This window comes from Heliangelus exortis, chromosome 1 (genome assembly GCF_036169615.1).
Source record: "Heliangelus exortis chromosome 1, bHelExo1.hap1, whole genome shotgun sequence".
Taxonomy (NCBI): domain Eukaryota; kingdom Metazoa; phylum Chordata; class Aves; order Apodiformes; family Trochilidae; genus Heliangelus; species Heliangelus exortis.
The window spans coordinates 87,198,228-87,208,495 of record NC_092422.1 but is presented as its reverse complement, the minus strand read 5'-3'; the positions used below and the strand labels follow the sequence as shown (position 1 = coordinate 87,208,495).

At 46.5% G+C, this 10,268-nt stretch overlaps 1 protein-coding gene across 1 annotated transcript in view; it reads left to right on the top strand.

The window, feature by feature from the left end:
* Positions 1-9,920: 9,920 nt before the first annotated feature.
* PKNOX1 (PBX/knotted 1 homeobox 1) overlaps positions 9,921-10,268 on the top strand; it is a 45,569-nt gene continuing 45,221 nt past the window's right edge. The window contains exon 1 of the mRNA XM_071752213.1: positions 9,921-10,060. The gene's annotated coding sequence lies outside the window, so the exon portion shown is untranslated. The remainder of the gene's footprint in view (positions 10,061-10,268) is intronic.

Below are 10,268 nucleotides of genomic sequence, written 5' to 3'. Positions count from 1 at the left end.
TGAAAAAGTGCTAAAGAAGACAAAAAAAAAAAAATCTACTGCATGTTTTGTGACAGTTTTCCTAGGCCTGAGTGAATTAAAGAAAATAATGAAGACTGGCACCCAAAACAGCTCAGGTTTTGAGCTCAGGTTGTCATACTGAGGTAAACATGCTGGGCTCAATACACCTTTTGGTTTTCTGTGCCACTAGAAAAGCAGAAACAAGATCATTTTCAGAAGAAAATTGGAGGAGGTAGTGCAAAACAAAAGCACAATTTTGACAGGATTCTATGATATTATTCCAAAAGTAGGACTGAGGGAAGCAAACCCTAGAGAGAGCTGAACAGTAAGTTTCTGAAATGCTGAGGGAGCATAACAAGAGTCACCTCTCAATGAAACACAGATTTTGTTGCCACCTTTTCTGCTGCTTTAAACTACTTATGGAGCATATGGAGTAGTTATGGAATGAATTGCAGCTGACTCTTGCTTTCTATGAACAGTTACAACCATAAGCAGTATTGTTTCTGGCACTTTTTGAAAGGCCTCTGCTGATTCCAGTGTGTTCTTTCTGATCCTGTTCAGTGCCATATTTATGAAGTAAACCTACCAAAATACTCAGATTATTAGAAAAGAGATGCAGTCTATATGGACTTCACTTACCAGATTTTTAAAAACAAAAATTCAAATCTTTACTAATGCAAACTACACCTTACATGAGTAACAGGGAATGAGTTGCTAATAGGTCTCTTCTCCAGGGCTCAGAATTCCTTGGATAAGAGAAAAAAAGCCAGCCAGCATGACTGGATTGGCTGTTGATTGGGGCTGTGAGTTTGGATGTAACCTCCTTGGTAAGTGTGCTGCTCACTGGACCTGGGTTACTCATTCAGTCCGGGTGAGTCTTGGTCAGCAAACCAAGGTCTGCTGGAGAAGTTTACCAAGGTCCTGTCAACAGGAAGCAGTGTAAGCCAGCCATGCACTGGTGGGCACACCAAGCAGTTCACCCTGCCTCAGCAGCTGCATTTCAGCTCCTTCCTAAGAGCATGATGTGAAGTGTGGGGCTTTCTGAGGGATGCAGGGTGTGACTCAGCTTTGAGATGGGGCATGAGAGCTGTCAAGGGCATGCTACGGGACAAATTTCATTTCTTTTCTGGTTCTGGATCAAATGGGCTTAAATAATCCTACAGAGCATTGTTCTATCATTGCCTGTGCTGGTCAATAAATACCGTGTGCAATGAGGAAGAAACTCAGTAATAGATGGGTGCAGCTCTTGTTCCAGGAGGCTCTATAGCAATGGTATGAAGCATGTGGTCTGCAGATGTCTGGGATTTCATGCACCCCTTCTATGGGAGGGAACTTAAGTCTCTCTTTGGGAATCTGCACCCATTCTGGGAAATAAACAGGATGTTACAAACTGAAAAGAGCTGGAAAGTCACTGCCCTGCAGCTTCCAAGTTAGATGTTCCATGTGGGAAGGAGGTCTGTATCCTCAGGCATTACAAAGACTTGGGAATATGCCTCTTGGCATTACAAAGACTTGGGATATGCCAGTGTGGCACAACGCATCTCTATGCTGTAGATCCCCAGCCCAGCTCTGAATGGGCCAGTCTTTTCTCAGAGGAAGGAGCAGACCTGGGCAGAAATGGAAGCTTGGATCCCAGAAGCAGATTGCCTTGCTATCTTAGCATTCAGTCTCAAGTTAATTGAGACTTTCAGCCCACCACCTAACCTGGGCACAGCATGAGGCTGGAATTACTTCTACTGCTTTCAGATCCAAAGCTATTTCATGCAGAGCCAGCAAAGGGATCTCTGTACCTTATTGCTGTGCAAGCTGTTGACATATGCTTTCTTTCCTAGAATGTCTTCTCAGCAAGAAATCTCAGAAAAAATGTCCAGAAAGTCTCCTGTCTTTCTTCTTTCTTGTGAGGAATGGCTCACTTAGGTAGTTAAACTCTAGGAGAGACTCACTGGCAGGTAAAAGGACATTCTAGAATTCCAGTCTGTAAATGGATTCAAAACAAGGAACAGAGGAACTAATGGGGAAGTCTACCAGTGGCCATTGAATATGATGGTCTCATTGCAACTTCTGACTCAAAAAGCTGATAAACTGACCCCAGAAGCTCCTAAAATACATCAGAGGAAGGTTGACCCATTTGTTGCTATGTTTCTTATGCTTTTTCACTAAGCACTTAGTACGGCTGGCCACAGTTGGACTTGGGGTAGATTGAGCCATATGTACATGTGGAAGGAAGGACTGTCCTGCATTTAAGAACTCAGCTAGGTCTCAGCTAGGTCCATCCAGGCTGTTAAGCATGCATATGTTAGCCTTGTAATCAGATGACAACAGCTCTTCACACTGAGAAAGAGGCTGAAAGCACTAATGGGAATGCTGCACCAAGCATCAACCATCGGCTGATGTAGAGCCTGGTCCAGATGCCTGACTGCTCCAAAGAAGAAGGGCTTCCAGCTACATGTGGTGGACCATCAGAGATGGGCTTGTTTAATTTCAGCCCAAGGGTGGATGTGCATGGTAGTTTTCACAAATCCCAACCTAGCAGAGATGAGAAGGGGAATGTTTGTGGAATGCTTCTGGCCTTGATATTTCCTAATAGCTTTTAGTTCAGTGCAGACATCTGTGTGGAGCTCAGCTCTGTGCTAGGAGCTCAGGTACCTGGCCAGACAGTTGCATTAGGCAGCAAAGCACCTAATCCTTAGAATCATAGAATCATAGAATTGGCTGGGTTGGAAGGGACCTCTGAGATCATCAAGTCCAACCCTTGATCCACTCCCGCTGCAGTTACCAGACCATGGCACTGAGTGCCACATCCAGTCTCTTTTTAAATATCTCCAGGGACGGAGAATCCACCACTTCCCGGGGAAGCCCATTCCAATGCCTGATCACCCTCTCAGTAAAGAAATTCTTTCGAATGTCCAACCTAAACCTCCCCTGGCACAACTTGAGACCCTGCCCTCTTGTCTTGCTGAGAGTTGCCTGGGAAAAGAGACCAACCCCCCCCCTGGCTACACCCTCCTTTCAGGGAGTTGTAGAGAGTGATGAGGTCTCCCCTGAGCCTCCTCTTCTCCAGGCTGAACACCCCCAGCTCCCTCAGCCTCTCCTCATAGGATCTGTGCTCGAGTCCTTTCACCAGCCTGGTTGCCCTCCTTTGGACCTGCTCCAGGACCTTGATATCCTTCCTGAACTGAGGGGCCCAGAACTGGACACAGTACTCGAGGTGTGGCCTCACCAGCGCTGAGTACAGGGGCAGAATCACCTCCTTGGACCTGCTGGCCACACTGTTCCTAATACAGGCCAGGATGCCATTGGCCTTCTTGGCTACCTGGGCTACCTTGGCTACCTTGCTGAAGGCCAACTAATCCTCTCAATTTAATGGCCTGCTACTTCTTCAGATAGTCCCTTTTTTATTTTTTTCTCTGTTTGTTTCAGCAATCGAATTATTTCCTCTTCCATTTGCAAAACAGTGTTGGAAGCAGGCTGGCTCACCTGCCATCCTCTTTCCCCATTACCAACACCTCTCAGTTCTTCTAGGTTCCAAAATGCAGAAACTCATAAAAGCAGCTGGAAGTAAATGAGTAATGGAAAGACGGGTCTCTATGGACTGAACAGAGTGCTCTGTAGACCAGTGTTTGAGAACCTCTCATTAATGCTTCCTGGCTATTTTCTTCTCCATTTCACTTTGCAAAATCCAAACCTCACTCAAGCCAGTGGGAACTGTTCTGCTGACTTCTGTGAGAGTTGGATCTAGCCCCTTGTCTGGAAGGTAAAACAAGTCTCACTGGTTTTCTTTTATTTCAGTTGGTTTCACTTTCTGCTCTTTAACTCTCTGCATAATGTCAAAGCATTCATAGTCCTCCATGGCAGGATTCATACAAAATATTACCTTTTCCTGGTTTCTGTAGAATAAAAGTCAAGATGTATGTTAGCAATTCCACCTCTGTCCTTCTGACTCTGCTTTTCTGCCCCTCTGCCCTGTTTATTGCCACCAACACCAGACCCCTGCCTTCCACAATATTTCTAAGTATGGCACATTTTTGAAGAAACTTTGCAGTCAAAAAACAAGATACTCTCAACTTTTGGCATAGTTAGCAGCTGAAAGTTTGCCCTCAGAAGGTAATCTGTTCATAATATCTCCAGTGGAAAAAAGATCTCTTGGGTTGTGAAAGTTATTTGTTCCATCACCATGGAACTCCTCGTGCAGTTCCCAGGGCAAGGCATTGCACATGGGGAGGTGACAGTGGATTTCTACATCGCAGCTTGGTCTTCAGCTTTTAAGCTCCTTTTCCTAAAATAGCAGTTTGGTCAAATTAACAACTCCCATAGCAGAAACCAATGTGGACTATGATACTACAGAACATACAGAAGGGAGCATTATCTTATAGAGCTTCGGGGGTTATATCCTCCAGATTGCCTAAAATTCTTTCCAAGTAATGTGTTAAGATATTGGTAATGCAGTGACTCAACCACATAAACAGATGGAGTGAGTAGCTGTGCAGTCAGTGATTCAGCTAATGTACAGCTCTGGAAATTCAAATTTGATTTAACAAGAGGTGAAATAAGACATCTATCATTTTTCCCTTTTGAAGGAGGTTTTAAGTACATTTTTTTTACTGAACAGAGGGGGTGGAAAAACACAGGACAGTAATAGATCAGCAGAAGGTTGGCATCTTAATCCCTACAAAGAAACTCCTTGCAGTAGTACTTCACTCCAGTGCCAGCTCTTGGTCCGGGACCAAGTCCTGCTGTGGGACATGAGCTCTTAATTTCTCTAGAGGGAGTGTTCCCAGCTGAGTTACACAGATCTCCATGATCTAGTTTAAGCAAAGCTTGGCATTTATGTAGATTAAGTTAAATCATTAATTTCAGCTTTAAAATCTTAAAAGCTATATCCATTATAAAATCAGTCACACATTTTTCCCAGGCTCCTCCTATACCACGTGAAGTTGTGGCTGCAGATGTGAATGTGCTGTGCCTGCAAACTGGGCATGCAGAGGTTGCTTTTTGGAGAGTTCTCCAAACAGCCAGAGGACATCTAAGTTGTTGACATGTTTTATTACGTGCTTTTTTTTTTTTTTCCTTGGAGTGATGAAAGAAGAAAGTAGTTTGCTGTAGCGGCCTCCCATTGTTAAGAGGTCAGCACTTAAAAACTTACCTGATCTTTATGGAAATCTGGGGAAAACCCTGATCTCTTTAGACTATTCCAGTCTTATCACTGCAATTACAGTCTATATTCAAAAAGTTATGAGTACAGATTACTGCCACCTGCATGGGAACCCATCCCTTCGCCTCTATGTAAATTTTGAAAGCTTAATTACAAAAGAATAGCAAAGTACACAATCAGGAGCCATGAGAAGTCTCCCTTTTCTGAATAGGTTAAGTGCATTTAAATGTTCTATTATGCACAGAACTGTAATATTTAGAACTTGGAAATTAGGAAATTATGTCAGGGTAAGCATAATTAAGATAGCAGCTGTACATAATATCAAGTTTTGCCTTCCAACACATTTACACAGTTCTTACATCACTAAATTACAACAGATCCGGGAGAGCGCTTTTCTCGTTTGGTGAGACAGTACCTTCATAGCTTAGTGTTTGCAAATATTTGGTCCAACTTTGAGGAATACTCTTATATATCTGGGACTGTTCTCAGTAACCAAGTAATATCCTGATACTATAAACATATCTATGAAAGCTTTAACTAACAGGCTGTACTTAGTGAGTGTATTTAATACATTCAATATGAAGAAAGTAACTGAAGTTTGAGAATCAGAATATTCTGTTACTTGCAATTATAAGCCTATATATATTACAAAACCTCATTTTTACTACTTGTAATTCGTAATTACAAAATATTAAAATAGCATTCACCCTGGCATGTAGCTTTTGCTTTTTTTTTTTTAAGAAAAAAAAGCAGCACTCTCACCATTGTGTTTAAGTGAGTGCATCCATATCAACAGAAGTTCATAGCATAAACCCCCATCAATTATGTAATAAAATTTGTAAAATGTGTAGTATGGAGAACGTCCTCATTATTGCTGTCTTCCATCTTAAGTCTTGGACCTTTGTCCTTTTGCAGAACTGATGAGGGACAACACTGTTTGGACAATTAGAAACAGAGAAAGAAAAGGGAATCACCAATCTTAGTCACTTCGTCCATTTTTTTCCCCTGCCTCTCCTCTCCTCTCCTCTCCTCTCCTCTCCTCTCCTCTCCTCTCCTCTCCTCTCCTCTCCTCTCCTCTCCTCTCCTCTCCTCTCCTCTCCTCTCCTCTCCTCTCCTCTCCTCTCCTCTCCTCTCCTCTCCTCTCCTCTCCTCTCCTCTCCTCTCCTCTCCTCTCCTCTCCTCTCCTCTCCTCTCCTCCTTCCCAAATGTTGCAGTCTTCTCTCAAAAGCCTTGAAAGTTTTAGCGGTTTTCTTAAGTGTTCATCTCCTGGAATAATTTCAGCTGTGATGTTTTAAAAATTAAGGTTAGCTTTTGAGCCTGCAGATGCTGTATCAGACAGAACTGAAGATAAAATGAAAAGCAAAGACCTCTTAACAGTGGTTGCTAACAGTGAATTCAGTGAGTTCACAGATGGGCAGCTGGAAGGCACAAGTTAGATCAAAGGTGATTTTTAGATTACTTTCTTGTAGGAATGAGATTTATATGGTCATGCCTTGTAAATATAGGTATATTTGGGCTTGTATCCATATTGTTTAATGACATTTTAACCTAGCAACTTACTCCAGCGTTGTAGGAGATATGATTAAAAATTTCAGAATAACTTTTGTTATATTGTGTAATATTGTAACTTTCATGAAAATAAGCTGTGGAGCAGGGAAGGTGTACCAAGTATTCCCTGAGTGATGGAAAGTCTGCATCAGGAGCTTTTAGGCAACAGCACACAGTGACTAAAGAGAAACTTTATGCACATCACAACAGTCAAAGCTTGCACCTTAAACCCTAAATTTAACAAGCCATGAGGCACAAATCTGGGGCACTAGGTATTCTTAATTACAGTGTGTCAGGAGCCACATGCTTTAAGATCAAGGGAGTAAGAACATGTATTGATATAATGAAAAGCTTAAGAGGCTGAGGATGGAGAAATCTTAACTACAATGGAGACCAAGAGACAGGATTACTGGGGTGACGGGAAGACGGTAGCTGAGGAATTTCTACACCTGTCGTGTGTGAGGGGAGAGCTGGGGAAAAGCAAATGGCAGGCAGGAAAGGAAAGGAAAAGCGAAGGTAAGCAGGAGGAGAAAGGAAAATTCAAGCTAAGAAGGGCATCAAGAAAGACTTTGAAGATCGTTTGGAGAAGAGATTAACCAGAAACTAAATTAGTTTGAATTTAATCTGTACTTTCTCAGACAAATTTGGGGAACTCCTATCCAAAGAAGTGCAAGCAAGGCAGAAGGAGAACAAAGGGTTCGAAGGGAGAATCAGATTTGAAGAAAAGGCAGGTCTGGACATGGGAACCAGTTAATTTTAAGCACTGTTTAGTGATTGTGTCACTAATGAATGTGTCAGGGATAATGAGAGATGAAACTTGTGGTAGAAGCCAGCCTGGCCACAGGAACTCTATTAGAGGTGTTGTTACACAGCGCAAGAGAAGAAATAGAGAAGGAGGCTCTTGAAAATAAGACAAACTAAGAGTTGTATTTTCTTAAAAATCTTGTTTATATAAGTCATTCACATGAACTCTGAGACCTGACTCACAGAGTACTCTGGATTAGCATAGTTTTCTTTCCCACTCTCTCTGCTAGGTGTACAAGTTCTTTCTCTGTTCACAGGCCAGACATCCCCGTGGGTCTGTCTGTACAGGGGAAAATAAGCTGGAAAAGGAACTCCTGTAAAGGTTCCAAGCTGTCTAGCAAGAGGATGAAACGGTGGTTTTGTTAGTGGACAAATGGTGGTAGTGTGCGCAGAGTGAGTAGATTCCTGAAGACCAGGAGCAACTGTGTTGGCTGAGCAAGGTCTTGACACAGCAGTTTTGCTCAAAGGACAGAAGGCAGACCTGGCTTACAGGAACACTTAAGTAGCTATTTCTATTACCAGTCTATTTGCCAGATCTTCCTTAAGTGGCCTGGCCCAGGCAAGTGTTATATAAAACAAACTAGGCAGCTTGCAACTGTGAAACCATGAGGAAGAATGACACTGATCTTGGAAAACTGTAGGGAATTTCCAGTTTACAGGGGTACAGGATAATTCTGTAGATTCTCAGCTGCTGTTCTGCAGAGGGACTGCAAAACCCGATATTAAATCTGGCTTGGTTTTGAGCTCAGCTTCCCAAGATGAGATTTGCCCTTTATGTATCAGCTTCTTCCCTGCCTTGGTAACTTTTGCTCTAAGAGAGAGGGAGAGGCTGTTAAGATGATCTTTCAGATACCTTAATGAGCAAGGTAGAGATGAGAGATCACCTCAGTGACCTGACTGAAAGGGTCTACCCTCAAGCCCTCAGCAGAGGTCTACAAGAGAGAAACTTTTCAAATATCCCAACAGCAACATGGCTAAACCATGAGCCATGCATCTGTCAGAAACCACATTTCCCCCCTCTGATTCCCCTGCTCCTTAAGAACAGTTTAGGGAAACGAGGCACATTTAACCGTGTTGGAATAGGAGGGAAGAGCTGTGACAGTGCCATTGCTTCCAAGCAGGGAAGGTGACTTTCAGTACAAGAAAGACATCTGTACCCAGCGCCTTGATTGTACCAGAGCAAGGAGGCTGTGAAGGGATCCAGCACAAGCCCTGTGAGGAAGGGCTGAGGGAGATGGGGCTGTTCAGTCTGGAGAAGAGGAGGCTCAGGGGAGATCTCATCACTCTCTACAACTCCCTGAAAGGAGAGGGTAGCTGGGGGGGGTTGGTCCCTTCTCCCAGGCAGCTACTGGGAAAACAAGAGGGCATGGACTTAAGCTCTGCCAGGGTAGGTTTAGGTTGGATATTAGGAAGAAATTCTTTACAGAAAGGGTAATCAGGCATTAGAATGGGTTGCTGAGGGAGGTGGTGGATTCTCCATTCCTGGAGGTTTTTAAGGAGAGACTGGATGTGGCACTCAGTGCCATGGTCTGGTAAGCACGGTGGCAGTGGATCAAGGGTTGGACTTGATGATCTCAGAGGTCCCTTCCAACCCAGATGATTCTGTGTGATTCTGTGATATTAAGATCCTGAGGCCCTGGGGACTGCCCTGCAGTGCAGGATCCCCACTCACTCAGAGCATGCAGTGGGACGTGGGTTCGCAAGACGAGCGGAGGAGGTCTGTGGGAGGAATGGTCACGGCACGGACCCACCGAGCACCCCGTCCAGTTGGCTGCAGCAGGCACAGAGCTGAGGAGCAGTTGTCCCTCACAGTGCCCGGGACACAGGCCCGTACAGCCTCCGGGGAGGCCTCTAGCGAGACCCCCGCCCGCCTCCACCGAGGCTCCCACACTCGAGGCTTCTCGGGGGGTGCAGGGTGACCCCCGGGCTCCCTCCACCCTCCTCGGGGACACCGGACGCGCGCCCGAGCGGGGAGACGCGAAACCCCCGTGGCCGACGGCAGCCGAGCGAGGCAGCGGACATCCCCCCCCCAAGCCTTTAGCCCTCCCTCGGGACGGGGTGGCGAGCAGCGGGGAGAGCAGCGGGCTCAGTCCCGGCAGGGACAGGCGACAAGCGGCCACCATCGTCCCTCCTGGCGGAGCAACTTGGTATCTCCCTCCTCCTCCTCCCCCGAGGAGGTGGTTTCACCTCCCCCCCCCTCACTCCCTCCCCTTCCTCCGGTGCCGGGGGAGGGGCGTGCCCGACACCCCCCTCCCTCCGCTCCGCCCCCTTCATCCATATTCATGAGCGCGAGCCGGGAGGCGCCGGCGCAGGGCTTGGGGGGTGGGGGCTGTCGGCCGGCGGGGCGGGGCTGCCCGCGCGCCACCCCTCCCCGCGCCGCCGCGCGCCCCGCCCCCCGCGGTGAATATTGATGAGGCGTGATGCGCGGCGTGGTGTCGTCTGGGGCGGCGCGGGCGGCGATTGGCCGGGTGCGTGTGTGCGCGGTGACGCGTGTCGCGGCGGTGCGGGTCCCGATTGCTGCAGCCGCTTGTCAGTGTGACGAAGATTGGCACCCAGGTAAGCGCTGTCACTCAAACCCGCTCCCAGCCAGCCAGCCAGCCATCCATCACGGCGCGCCCGCCGCTGCCGCCGCCGGCCGGGCCCAGGCGTACCACCAGACCGTGTGGGGGGGTGGTGGTAGCGGTGGTGGTAGCGGTGGTGGTGGTGGTTGGGAGAAGGAAAAGGAGAAGGGGGTGGGGGGTGGGGAGGCGAGCCCGGCACGCGG